The sequence below is a fragment of the Mchenga conophoros genome, linkage group LG15 (assembly GCF_057382185.1).
Source record: "Mchenga conophoros isolate Kocher_MC1m ecotype Shallow Benthic linkage group LG15, M_conophoros_male_GT1.1, whole genome shotgun sequence".
NCBI classification, from domain to species: Eukaryota; Metazoa; Chordata; class Actinopteri; order Cichliformes; family Cichlidae; genus Mchenga; species Mchenga conophoros.
In genome coordinates, this window is record NC_140540.1 from 10,112,925 (window position 1) to 10,127,691 (window position 14,767).

Consider the following 14,767-nt stretch of genomic DNA (forward strand, 5'->3'; position numbering starts at 1 on the left):
ATATGCTTCTGAGTTTTTACGTGCTTCGGAGTTTGTACGTGTTTTTACGTGTTTTGGAGTTTTTACGTGTTTTGGAGTTTGTACGTGTTTTTACGTGTTTTGGAGTTTGTACATGCTTCAGAGTTCGTACGTGATTTGAAGTTTGTATGTGCTTTGTCTCTAGGGGCCACCGTAAATATACTTTTATTTATTCACTCCACATAAAATGTAATAAATAAATCATATAATACAAAAATCAACTATTCACATTTCAAGTTTTAACTATTTAAATTTTCAGCTTTTTCCTTTCACAAATTTAAAGTGAAAAGAACACAAAACACTGCAAACCACAACACAATTAAATATAAATTATAATATGAAAACTAAAAGAACATGCATATTCTCTGTCATATGGACCTGCATGAATAAACTTTCTCAATCCTTTATCATCTGCAACTGAAAATAGTTGTGGATGATTACTATACCTTTCTAATGTTGTTGTCCCTGCCTCTCTTTCTCTCTCTCTGGCTCTGTTCCTGTGCTACTGAGTGTAACTACCGCCCCTCCCCCCTCTGCCCAGCGTAAAGCACAAGGCTCGCGTGCAGAGTGAAGCGGAAAAAAAGTGCGAGAGAGAGGCTGAGAGAAAGAAAAAAAAAAAAAAAAAAACCCACGTGACGGCTCGCGATAAGGAGCCGGCTCGCGTCGTTCACGTCAAAGAGTCGGCTCTAAGAGCCATTTCGTTCGCGAACGACCCATCACTAACTTGGAGCTTTTTATTGTCATTGTGCGGTTTCTTGCACAGCGAAATTGGGTAGCTGGACCACAAAGGTGCAAAAGTAAAGAAAAGAAAACAATATACAACCAGTGGAAAACATAAAAAACAATATATATGTATACATATAGCACAGACAGCTCACCTCCAATTGGCTCTTGGTAAGTTGTGTTAGCAATATTTAACTAGGCTGGAGACTAGGTTGTCTGTCCGTATATTATCATAACTTTACCTCGAATCATGATACCGTGTTGACGACAAAAGGTACAGACCTTCAGCCATTGCTATCTCTCCCTGGTGGTCTAGTGGTTAGGATTCGGCGCTCTCACCGCCGCGGCCCGGGTTCGATTCCCGGTCAGGGAACAGATATTTTTCGTTTTCTCTAAAGAAAACTTAACGTTCCAGTATAATTTGTTTCGTGTATTGGTTACACAGATAATGTAATCTTTCTTTATAATATACATGGAAAGGGGATCCTTCTCTTGTTAGAGCAAAAATACTTTCACAGACGTCTCTAATGCCTGTAATTGCACGAGATGTACATTTTATTTTGCCACCCACTAGAAACTGTGCCACTAGGTGGCGACACTTCACAATAAATGGCACAAGTCTTCAAAAGTAGGAAAATGGCAGCTATATGGTATCATATTATAAAAATTCTTACAGACTAAAACAATGTCTTCCCTAAGGTTTAATTTGTCTTCATTTTACATCAAAGTCACTATCAATGTTCAAGGTGTCTTCAACCTATATTAATTTCTCAGACATATTGGTATTTGATTCAACGTACATTTGGTTTTAAACTTAATTGCTTTGTTTCCTGCCATTCCCACAATAAAGCTTTTGCCAAGTTAAACCCAACCTGTCTGAGTTATTAGTGAGCAATGAGACAGAGATAACGTTTGCTTGTAGTCCCAGAGAGCCCTCTAAGGTGGGACCCCAGCGAGAAGGCCCTCATGATTGGACGGCCTGTGAGTTGACCAGTTCCTGCCTGGCTGTGTATCTTGGCAGTTATTTTGACAGGCGCTATCATTGTGAGAGACGAGATAAGTTGTCTTAGGGATCGCCATGGCGCCTGTGTGTCCCTCCTCCGGCCTGTTCAGCCTCTCATCAACCCACTCATCTACTTCCACCCCCTCCTCTTCTCAGAAGCAAAGGATTGTGGGGGGTGGAGGGGAGCAGGATTTGTGTTGGCAGGGACCCTGTGGCTCTGGGTATCATCGTCCCCTTGCAGGGCCATCAAAAGCTTCTTGTGACTCAGATATAGTACAGCTCAAAATATTGCCCACCATCTGCGTATACACTGTCTATGAATGAGGCTTTCTGATTGGAATCTTTCTCTTAATTTTCCTACTTTTTAAATGATGGATTAACATCTATGTCTCTTGTTTTCTCTCTTTTTCTTTCCTGATGTCGAATCAAAAGAGAGAAAGGAAGCAAAATGGAAGAAGACTCACAAGCATACTGTCAGAATTTTAAGCACTAAAAAAGCCAAGGATGTCCAGAAGTAAACTTTTGACTCTTTACAGAGTAATGTTTTCAAGATGTGCTTCACAGACAGAGCTATAATACAAGTCTAATTCTGTCCATACAGTCATATAAGATCTGTACAGTAGACAGGTAGTTTCATTTCAGCCTCTGATATTAGAATTTTTACGGTACTCTTACATCAGAGTCAGCAAACAGCTTGGTATTATTACAGTGTGTGCTTTCTTAAAGTTAAAATTACTTTAAAGTTACACACACATACATACAAAAATACACAATCTCTGAGGATGGGCACATTGTTAGGGCATGGTATATGTTAAGGTTCATGTGTGTGGGGTTAAAATGAAACAGATTTGTTGTGCACTGTTTTACAAAGTCAGAGAAAACAAAGATAATATCTTGCTTCTATCTTTTCAAACAGTTGTAGGCACAAAGGTCGGAACCAGCGCAGGCCTTGGAGCGATTTTGAATCATTTTGCTTGGACGTCACACTTCTAGCTTAGACTACAGCCGCTGATAATGTCAAGTACGGCATAGCATCAAGAAGACACAAAACCTAAACACTGGGAAAAGGATATGTCACACAAATGATAACTGATGGAGATGTGTGTGGCGTGTAATATAATGATCTTAAGTGTGTAAAAAAAATGTGAATTTTTATCTTGAAGTTTATGGGAAGATGTAAGAATGCTGACATTGTTGTACCATAAACCAATTAGCTGTTAGTTAGGAAGCTAAAAAAAATGCTGTGTAAGTATAATTTAGGGTCCCCTATACAAGCAGCTAACAGCTTTGACAGATTTACATGAGGCTGACACAAAAAATGCTCAGAATGAGGAAGATATCATGACTTTTCTTTCAAGAGTCTGCTGAAACAAAGCTCATGAATGTGACAGTTTTTGCTTTATTCAAAAATTTGAGTTAGCTATTTCAAAACTTTCAGTTACTGACTTAGTATCCAGTTACAGCTGAAGAAGTTACAAATTTAAGATCCATATCTAAAAAATGTAACTTAGTTTCTACTGAGTAAGTTTAAATTTTGGAATGTGCAACTGAAAAATTTGCATTATTAAATTCTAATTTCAAGGTATGCAACCTGAAATTTCAACATAAAATGTCAGGATGTGTAACTCTAAATTTTGAGTTATTTCGAGGTACATAACTTGAAATTCTGACTTCTTGGCTGAGTATCTTGGAATTTCCTGTTACGTCTAAGTCTAAATTTAGAGATATGTAATTTAAAATTTTTTGAGTTATTATATTGCAATTTTTAAATATATTTTATGTAGATTAATTAATATTTTGTCCCATTATCTGCTAAGTTTAAAAGTTACCTAGCCAAATTATTACTGAAGCTAATGTTTGCCAGACCTGTTAGCAGTGAGGATGTTGATTTAAAGGCGAGCAAACAGTAGCAAACACATGTTACCAACAGCCTAGTGGTTAAAAAAGTACTAAAGCCACCTTTTAAATGAAATTATTCTGTTTGTAATTGTAATTATGAAGCTAGTACCTATGTGGCTTGTCAGCTTAGCTTAGCATAATTACTCATTCTTCCAGCTAGCTATACAAGCTCAGGTTTAAGCACAGCAGGATACACAGACAAACTGCTTATTTTACAATTAGTCTTTAAGGTAATTTAAGTTTTACTGCAACAATTAATAGACTTTAGCAGATACTTTTGTATTTTGACTTGGTTATCTCTAGGAAGTGGTAACACATTGGTAATGGATTTATAATGGTACAAGCCAGTGTTAGGCGGGGTAATCTATAGACCGATAGAGCTGAAATATTATAATTAAAATAATAATGATAACATTGTATGAGTCATTGCAAGTTGTTTAGATGTAATTGAGGCACTCACCACTCCTTTGGTGGTCTAGGACAGTCCAGAGTGATTGAAAGACCACCTATAGGCTACTATGAGGTTAATGACCCCTCACACAGACAAACACACACATGCAGCCTCTGCTTGCACACATACTAGCCACCAACAAAGTCCAGTAAGCAAAGACAAAGAGGAGAATGCGGGTGATGGAGATATGGCTTAAAACCGCACTATACTGTATACCATCCAGTGCCACTACACCTACTGTCAATCTGCCAAGTCAGCTGAGGCTCTGCAGCCATGACCTTCGACCCGGGAACTGAACAGCAGGGGAAAGGTTATCAAAGCTGGGGTCTTGGTTCTTAAAGCTAGCCATCCAGACAGCACAGGAGCTACACCTTTAATACGGTGCAGACAGTGCCTGAAACTTTAAGGAAAGATGGGAGCAAAACAGAATATTACCCCTTCCAGTCACACATACATACACACTCTCTCTATCATCAGAGTTCTCGATCATGTGACCGTGGCAGGGGAGCAAACAGTGCATGGTTGTTTACTCTGCTTATCAGTGGTGTTGTAACAACTAGAGGAACACACAGGTTGACCTCAGCACTTGCGCACACACGCAAACAAATGCAAGGAACCTTACCTTGGGCAAATGAAAAAACAAACAAAAAAAGCTCTGAAAACTGAAATTGTGAATTTTACAAATTATTTAGGATTTTTAATAACCTTCCTTGACATACTGTTAGTTGTGGGAGCAGCTGTCTGTGTTCTAACACATAGTGAAACCACAATAATGAGCAGAGATCATGGACTATTAGCTAGCATTACTAATAAATCTCCTTAACTCTCCTCTGATCTCATCTGCCATAAAAAGAGGCTCGTCCTGCACAGTAACGATCAGTATCTGGAAGAAAAATTGCTGTCTCTGCTCAGCTTATAGGTATAAAACTATGAGCCCCAGTAAACACCGGCCAATAAATAACAGCTATAAATTCCTATATGAGTTATGACCAAGTCTGCCCATTTGTGACTGTGCGATAAGTCAAGTTTTCATGTACGGCAAAGGTAATATTCCTTTGAGAGGCAAAAAAAGATATAAGGTAACATGAGCTATGCGTAGCCTTTTGATGTGTGTGTTCTCCTGTGTGTGTATGTCATACATGCACTCCCACTCTCACACTCAGACTCTGGTTAGTCCGAGCCAGCGCCACATCAGTCCATCATCGCAGATATGGCCTGTGGTTAGATAGCAGGTCTGGCGGCGCACAAGACATTTTGTCCACTCTGTCATGTTTACTTATAATGATAAGCTTTGATGGATTTCTCAAAAACTATAGACGCCTCGACGCACATGCACAAACCGTCTAATTCACACATGCAGGCCTGAGAACGCGCTGACCAAAAAGTAAAAGCTGCATTTGACAAGTCACTCTCAAGGCATCAGTGTAAAACTCCAAGCATTAATGAGAAAAGCAAATAAAAAAAATACTTTGTAGGCAACAAAAACAAGACAAACACAGTGAATCATAAAGATTGCAAAAACTTTGTAATTGCTCTCTTTTTCACATCAGTCTGGGAATAAAAAGATTTGCTTGAATAGCTAATGAATAAGTGTTTTTTAAATGATTTAACACTGAGGAGACAGTTAAAGTTTTGTGGGCATAAGGCCATCAAGCTGTCAAATGGAGGGAGTAGATGTGTTTAGAGAAGGATTCCTGGGGTAACTTTTTTTTAAAGATGTAAATTTTATACAGAGAGCAAGTCTAAGAATAGTCAGACAGGAGATTTTTAAACTGAAGGAGTAGTTTTGCCAAAATTATACCATAAATTCTGATTAATTTCCCATCAAATAGAGTCTTTGCACTCTGTGATCTGTTGGTCAGCCTGTACAGTGTTTCCACTGGGTTAGTTTACTTTAGCCTGGCATGTAGCCAGCCCACAGACCAGCCCAGTGCAACTGTGCTGGACCAGTTAAAAAGGCTAATGAGGCCTGCGCTTATCATGTCACCCAAAGGCCAGAGAGGTTTGCAGTGGAGAGAGTGCAGGTGGTGATAACTTGCCATACAAATACTTCATACATACAGTGTACTGTAAAAACCTTTTGTGCTACCAAAAGCTTCCCACAGAGGTTTTAAGCGGTCAACCTTTTCTGGAGTCTTTAAGTAAATTTTTCTCAGGATAGATAAAACTAATTATGGGGGAAAAAAAACAAACAAACATGTCTAACAGCTGAATCACTTCACAAAATATGGCCACTTCATTAGGTACAACTGTTTAAACGCATATATTTAGCTAGCAACTTGCTAGATTTCGATTTGAAGCTCAAACTGAGCATCAGAATGGGATAGAAAGATGAATTTAATAATTTTGAACTTGGCATGGTTGTTGGTGGATCGACTGTGATTTTCTCCACAAAAACATCTCAGAGGGTTTACAGAATATGCAGATGAGCTTCTCTGAACGCACAACAAAGTGAATATTGAAGAAAAGGGGCTACAACAGCAGAAGACCACATAAGGTGCCACAGAGCCATATTAGTAATTGTCTCTTCATATCATGAAATACATCAAAATTTCATGTATGGGTCAGTTGCAGTGGGCCGTGGTCTTGTTATTTATGTATGCGCCAAACTAAATCAGCTCCTTAGGACAGACTGCTTAATTATCTGAGTCTTGTGGCAAAGCTTATCAAACATGGGCTCCATTAAGAACTTACTGCCGATTTGAAATAAAGTTTGCTAACTCCTAAAACGAAGGGAAAAGCTATTAACACATATTAATGGATAACCAGGGATGCAGTTTTCCAAAGCTTGACAGTCTGAATCTATGAAGAGCAAACTTTTCAATAAAACTGAACATTTGCTGGGCTGAAAATCCTCACAAGTGCACGAGAGCTGCAGGAGTGGAGTGGTGGTTGTCCACTCTGCAGCATTAGTGCACAAAACTTTGGAACATGGCACAGTCATAGAAGCCAGCTTAGCTTTATCTGGAGGCTAATCATAAATGTGAAAGTAGTATCTTCAGTTGTTTGAACAAGTGCTTTAGGTTTAAGTTCAAACTGAGCACTCTCTTTTTTTCTTTCTTTCTTTCAGTTGCAAATAGTTTTTCTTCTTTTGAAGAAAAAGGAGCAGATGATAATATCTTTTTTTGAGGAAGCCAGAGGCACAGAAAACGCAGATAGAAGGAAATAAAAGAGCCCATAAGCAAGTTTGGGCTACAAATATCAAGCATTGAGTCAAGACAGAGAAACTGAAAAGACCCTGACTTGTACAACGGCGGGCACTGATCCAAAGCAGACCTCTAACTTATAAGCAGTTCAAGAAACACAAGCTGAAGAGTTTGGAGTGACCCTCGCCATTGTCTAAAAATATCCCAGAACTTGAAGTGATCTGCAAGGAAAAGGATGAAAATAGCCAAAAATTGTCTGGGAGTAGTGGTGGTGTTTTCCTGTTAATAATTGCCCACAGCAGCATTCACTGCTCTTGCACACCTACTTGGTGTTTTAGCGCAAGCGTGTGTGCAACCACATCTGCAGGCTGTTCACCACTTGCATCTTGCCCAGTGACAGCTGGGATAGGTTCCAGCTCCCTCTACGACCCTGAATTGGATAAGCAGAACTCAGACAAAGGCACACTGCACCACTTGTTAACGAGGGACAGAGATGTTAATTGGGGGAAAAATGATAACACAAATATCCTCAAAAGTTAAAGACTAGATCCGATTTCGTCAGTGATTTCTGCTGGAAGATAGCTAAACCTTTAAACCCTCCAAATTACATCAAACTATATTAATAGCATGCTTTACGATATGATGAAAAAAATTACTATAACCATAAAAAAACGACTTGCACTGAATACACAGTCCAGGTTATATTATCTTATTCTTTTCCTAATGCATCATTTCATTTTACAGTAAGAGTGCACCCTAAGTTCACCACTTTTCTTCCCCCCCCCCCTTTTTTTTTCTAACCCTACTCTCTCTCTAGTCTTACTGTACAGTTATTTACAAGGGCACGCAGGCCATTGGTGAGATTTAGGGAGTAGGTGTCCGACAAAGAGAGTGAGAGAAAATGACAGCAAGGGGTGGAGGAGAAGAAATAAGCAGGCGAGAAACAACGCTTTCCTTCTTCTTAGTTCTTCTGATTCTACATCTCACCCCTCCTCTCACACTGTCAAGGCCATTCTTTTCTTCCTCCTACTTTACTCGGCCAAGAAGAGGTCAGAGAATAGGAGAGAGAGACACACACACACACACAAACATATGCACACATCCAGGACTGACCGACCGCAACCATTACAAATCTTCCCGGCCTTATCGAGGACAACACACTGATAAGTATGTCTCCACTCCCCATCCGACAGATCCATCTCCGAAAACATCTGTGACACCCCGTAGGAAAATGTGGAAGTATATACACGTAAATGTGCGTAATGGCAGATTGATGATTCAACCGAATCCCGTCGCTCATTAATGAGTCAAATCAGAGCTGAGCAGAGGTACAGCCGTGGTTTTGGGTGAGCAAGGTTCAGATGACTTGCGATGTGTGGGCGTGTGTGTGAATATGTGTTTTTGCGCATGTTGTGGGAGTGCTGCACCTGCAACTAATGATGTGAAACTTGCCATCCAGGCTGCACTAACTCTCCACACTTTAAACTCACACCTGTGGACCTGCAACACAAACACACACATATTCTCACTCTTTTTCTCTTTTTCTCTTTAGCTCTTCTGAAGATTTGGCAAGACAATAACCATCTCAGTACTCTGGGCTAAGTGCCTCCTTAACCTAATCAGAGGAAATTAATTTCTTGATTTTTTTTTCTTTCTTTTTTTGCATCCCCGTCTCCAGTGAATTCATGTCTACTGGACTAAGACCAACCCCGACAGGAGAATCTGTCAAATGCAGTGCAGCTGCAGGCCTGGTGTCTTTTCTGGAGATGCATGAGCCGACAGATGTCACAAAAAGTAACCTCAGCTTCATCATGAACTTAAATGGCAGCTTGTATCTGCATATACAGCTTTATCAGCCTGAGAGGGTGTTTGGGGAACTGTTTTCTTAAGAGTGAGCTTGAAAACATGCATAAAGCAAATCTGTTCTACTTGCACACTTTATTTTGTCCACTGTCAATCAGATCCTTTGGTTTATTTTAAAGAAGCTCTAAAAAGGGTTGCAGAGTGACATTGCCAGGAGTTTAGAAACACTACTCTCATGGGTAAGCCCATATAAAGATCTAAACCATGCTCCACACTACATTGTGAAGAATAAATAGTCCTATGTGACTGTTTTTACAGTAGTGGTGTAAAAACTCTCCTCAGGTTCCTAAACATGCCACAATTCATAAAAAGTGTGCATGTGTGTGCTTTCGCGAAATACCCGTACATCCTCACCTCCGTGTGTTTTTGTGGCGGACGTGCGGGGCCACTGGGTCGAGGTGGGCTGGGTCCGTGGTTCCCACAGGCTGTGTGGAGGCTGCCTCTGCCGCGCTATCAGCCTCCGTCTCCGGCCCCCCAGCACCAGCGGGCCCCCTGACGTCAGCCCTGACCTGATAACGGAGTCCACAGCTAGCAGTACAGAGTTGTAGGGAGGGGGGGTGCTGAAGCTGGAGATGGAGGGATGAGCGGCAAGGAGGGGAGGGAATGGGGTTACACTAACAGAGCCAGCGGTGGATAAGCCCCTCAGACAGATAAGACGGAGCAGAGTGTGGAGCCTCTTTTGTTTTCCAGTGCGCCTCCTGTCTGGTGGCATCTCCCTTCTCCTCTCCAACATTCCCGCTCTCTTTCTCCATCTATTTTCAACATTTTTTCTTCCTTCTCAGCCTTACCCAATTTGTTAAATCTTTCTCCTCCTCCTCCACCACTGCCACCCCTCCTCTCTTTGTCCAAACAGAAATATTCCTGCTGTTATCAGGCAATATGCACTATGACAGCCTCTGGATTGAGGGACCTTTTTTCCCTCTTGCTTCCTCATTGTGTTTTTATTTTCTCTTACAGTGTTTCCAGAGATTGGGTGGAGGGAGGTGGTTGGGGGACGCCTGCCTTTGACTGACAGGCGCAGCCAGTTTTTAGGCACTGATAAAGACTTCGCCCGCTTATGTTGTGAATATTTCTCCTCTTGTTTTGATCTCAAGCCTCTTTCAGTGCCATTTTGCCCACACCTTACACCTCTTTAGCCATCTCTCCATGAACTCTGCACGAACCCTTCATCAACACCAAAACAACGCCATTGTTTTGATGATGTCGCTTCACCTTTACCTAACCTTCTTCTTGCCCCTAACTTGCCCCTTGCATTCAAACAAACAGGTTTTCCCTCTCCCTGCAACATCACACTGCAACTAAGCCCCACGTATGAGTGTATTAAACATTGTGTGTGTGCGTGTGTGTTCCCTATTTGCTCTTTAGGCCTTTGCTAGCCAGCGGACTTTGGCCACTGCTTATCACAGGGAGAGGTCCTGGGATCCCTTGGTCTTCACTGCTAAAAATACACTTGCTAATGCTTGCATGCACACTCTCAGTGACACAGGGCACCCCACTATGTTTTTTGTGATGGCTAACAGAAGTTAACTGTCTGTTTTGGATGCGATTGCTTACAGAATTGATCTATAGCTTCAACAGCAGGCTATAACCCCAAGGAGCAGAATTTCAAGTACGTGCATAAGCATCAGAGCAACGATCAAACCTCTGCTGGTGAAGTAGTTTTACAAACAGTGGAAGTCATTGGGACAAAAGAGCGTTTTGATAATTGAATTCTTATCATGCATAATTGAGTGTTGTGCGACGTGTTTGCGCTGCTCTTCAAGCTACGTGAATCAAGAGTCCAATTCAGCACTCGAGTCTGTCACACATATGAGAACCTGCGAGGAGTTAATAATTTATTCCAAAACACACTCCTCATAGATGGTGCGAGAATGTGCATGTGTGTGTGTGTGTGTGTGTGTGTGTGTGTGTGTGTGAGAGAGAGAGAGAAACGACTGCGTTGCTGAAGCCCAGGTGTCCCGCTGGGAAAACTTGTGTCTCCCCAGAGTGACTCTCTGACCTTACCTGTGCAAACACACTTAATCCACAAGAACAACACAGACACCTTAGATTAACACTTGAACGCACACACTTGGACATTTACACACTTACAAGAATGACTGCACAAGGAAATTGCACTCGTTCATAAAAATAAGCAGTAAATATGAAAGAAAAATGTTGACTGAGCGTTTGTGTGTGTTTTTATCACATCAAAGCTTAACATACTAAAGAAATGAAACATTTTCACTAAAACTGTGATTTGCATGTGGCATTAGACACATATGTGTGAGTTTATTCTACTGGAGGCATCAGTAAAAACACCACAAATATTCCAAAAATCCAGTTTTGATCTTTCAGTGTGACATTGAATCAATCTGAATATGTTTTACTGCCAAGTTTACACTGCCAAGTAGTGCAAGGGATTTGCTTTACAATGCACATGACAATGACCATAACGGAAAGTAGAAACAAAAGCAAGCGATGTGACAATACCCAGATATGAATTTGAATAATACACAAAAACGCAAAACATGAAAAACATTTGAATTACGCAAATATCATAAAAAATGTTCTGTTTGCAGATGATGAGCTGTGGGAGGAGGTGGAAGACGTTGGAGAGAGCGGAGCTTTCATGTCAGTTTGGTTGTTTGGTTTGGAGGATTCTGCAGTTACAAAAATTCATAGCCATACCCATAAATAATCGGCAAAAGAAAGAAAGAAGGATAATGCCTCCCACATTTTCTGTCCAAACAAAAACGCCGCTGGTGAGGATGAGTCCCGATCACAATTAATTACAGGCTACACTGCATTCAAAAAGCCAACGCTGGGAAAAAAAATTTCTGAATTGTTTTCTTCCTGGAGACACTTGTTAAATTTAAACTTTGGAGGCGACATGAGGGTTTCTCAAGTGACAGCAAAGGTAGACCTAAACCTCTATTGATCTGCGCTGTCATCATTATTGTTATCTCATTACTGTGCATCAGATAAAACAAGACAAACAGCTGACGTCTTCAGGAGCAGATGCTGAACAGATGAAAGCCCTTCTGACAAACAAAAAGAAGAAGACGTTTTTTGCTAACCAAAATGTCCATGAGGAATACCGAGAATTTGAGCTGAGTGACGTCTCTGTGTGCGTTTCACTGGCCTCATATCGTTCCTCCTCCTGTGTTTTCCTGCCTTTCCATTTGAAGTGTTCTTCCTGGAGCCAGAAGTCTACCATACCCTCGGTGTGTGTGTCTGTGTGTGTGTGTGTGTGCGTGTTTGTGTGTGTGAGGAAGAAGGGCCAAAATAAGTCACCGACCCCCGAATGATTGAGTCGTGGCCCCAGCCAAGACGGGGACACTTTTCCTGGTGCCTGGTTCAGACACACACACACACACACACACACACACACACACACACACCTTCCTCAGCAACAGTCTGCTGCTGTCCAACACATACCAGCATCTCTATCTAGTCCCTCACCCAACACCTCTTCATTCATACACACTGACAGCGAACACACACTGGGAAACACACGGTTGCACAGAATCATTGTTATAAACACACACACGCACAGTTTACACGAGCTCTGGCCTCTGTCACTGTCAGTGCTTCAGCTTGGCATATGCAAACACACCAATCAAAACACACACTGTACTCTCCAATAACAGCAGAAAAAGAATGAACGCCACTTTTTCGGTATTTTTCTAAACTTTTTACCTCACATTTTGCCTGATTATGCTGCGGCTGGAAGCAGCTTTAAAGAAGAACGACACCAACATATTTTTTGGGGGGTTTTTTTCCCGCCAACCAACCGTCAGAAATTTTCCACTTTCTTCTTCTCCTGCTCGAAACACGCGAACGGAGAAATTTCGCGTCACAAAACGAACTTCCACGCTGTGACTGGAGCTGTAAAACTCGAAGCGTCTCTTTCATGAATCGACTTTGCCGCTACTTTATGCTTTCTCAGGTTAACAGACCCACGCCCAGATATTATTAGCCAGCAATTGGTGGCTCTGTTATCAGCCTATGGTTACACATTGATGACAGTTGCCCGTTTCCACTCAGGCAATATTGCACTGTTTGCCTTGACTTTGTTCAAGAAAAAGGGGGGGGGAATCGATACTAAAGTACGAAGGTTAGAGGTTATTATTCATGCTTTATGCACAGACTGATAGATCGATTGTGTTCTCATGAATATTAATAGGGTATTTTCAATTCATTACAGCGGGGCCAATTAATTCTAAGAATAAGCACTGATTTGCATACCAAACAGATAGTTTTATTGGTTCATTCATCATGAATTATTATGAATAACCACAGTTAATAATTGCTTAAACTACACATCATACAGCAGAATCCCTGGTCTCTTCAAACACACACACACACACACACACACACACACACACACACTGTAGAAGTACATAATTCAGTGAGGGGATGTCAGTGGGAAGTGGCTGCACAATGAAATGGCCTCGTGTGTTTAGGTTTACTGGTGTTGATGACAGGTATAAATCTGTCCTGGAGAGGACAACAGCCGCCGGACACTTCCGACTAAAGTAGCGCAATTCTTCATTTTGTCAAAACAAAAATAATAATAATATGAAAACACACAACAAAAGAAAAATCATTTCTGGCTGTGGAGAAGTGCTGTGACGAAAACACGAATGAATAAATGGCCCGTGGGACCCCTGCAGGTCACAGCTCATTTATTTACAGGCAATATCCCTCCGCATCTAAGTACATCTATGCGTCCTCCAACAGGTTATAGCCTGATGCATGTGCACTTTTAACTGTCGTAAATAACGGATATTAACCTTAAAAAAAAGACGCTTCGAATTACCAGAAAGAAAGTTGCTAATCGTAATTATAACACATTATTAGAACAATAACACCAATATCTCTGCCTCCAGTTTTATTTTATTTTATTTTATTTTATTTTATTGTATAGAGAGCGAGAGAGAGAAATTATCAGATGTAAAAAATATTTAATAATAGCCTATAAAATATATAAGTCAAAGCACACAGAATAATTACAGAACAAAAAAGAAGACTAAAATCGAGAATTGAAATCTGATAGATTTAAAAAACATTAAAAAAAAAGAAACACAAAGTTTAGATCTTTAGATTCCCGATTCTTCATTTCAGATAAGCGAAAAATAAATAATAAAACAGCAATTAAAAAATCGGCGTTCAATGAGTTCAGCCAGGTTTTAATTTAATAAAAAAAAGTATTTGGATATTTTGTGCTAGCGCTAAAAATGATTTTATAGCGATGTTTTAAAATCGATAAGGACAGAAAAAGAAACCGCTAGACTCCAATAAGATCCACGTGAAGCAGCGAGTCTCCAATTCCCTTGGAGACTTGAAAGTCTTTATTTATATTTATGTTTTTATTACATTAAAATGCAACATTTAAAAACAGCAACATTTTAAAAAAAATCACCTCTAAACAAAAGATAATAGGTCAGAAAGAAAATAGACCCCCCCAAAAAGTGCTCGGCCTTCGCCAAATCCATGTGATAGGCCTATCTGGAATCCATGAAATAAATACTGTGCAGTTTTGGAAACGTCATTAGAAAAAATGTTTGGATTTGTTTTTGGCAAAAAGAGAGAGAGAGAGAGAGAGAGAGAGAGAGAGAGAGAGAGAGAGAGAGATAGATAATGACAGCTGGATCTTGATCACAGGGTCTGTCACTCCTC

The 14,767-nt window shown here is 40.5% G+C and overlaps 1 non-coding gene across 1 annotated transcript; it reads left to right on the forward strand.

Moving 5' to 3' along the window:
• The first annotated feature begins 1,042 nt into the window (after positions 1-1,042).
• trnae-cuc (transfer RNA glutamic acid (anticodon CUC)) lies at positions 1,043-1,114 on the forward strand. The gene has a single exon. It is a non-coding gene; the product is annotated as a tRNA-Glu (tRNA).
• Positions 1,115-14,767: the final 13,653 nt, after the last annotated feature.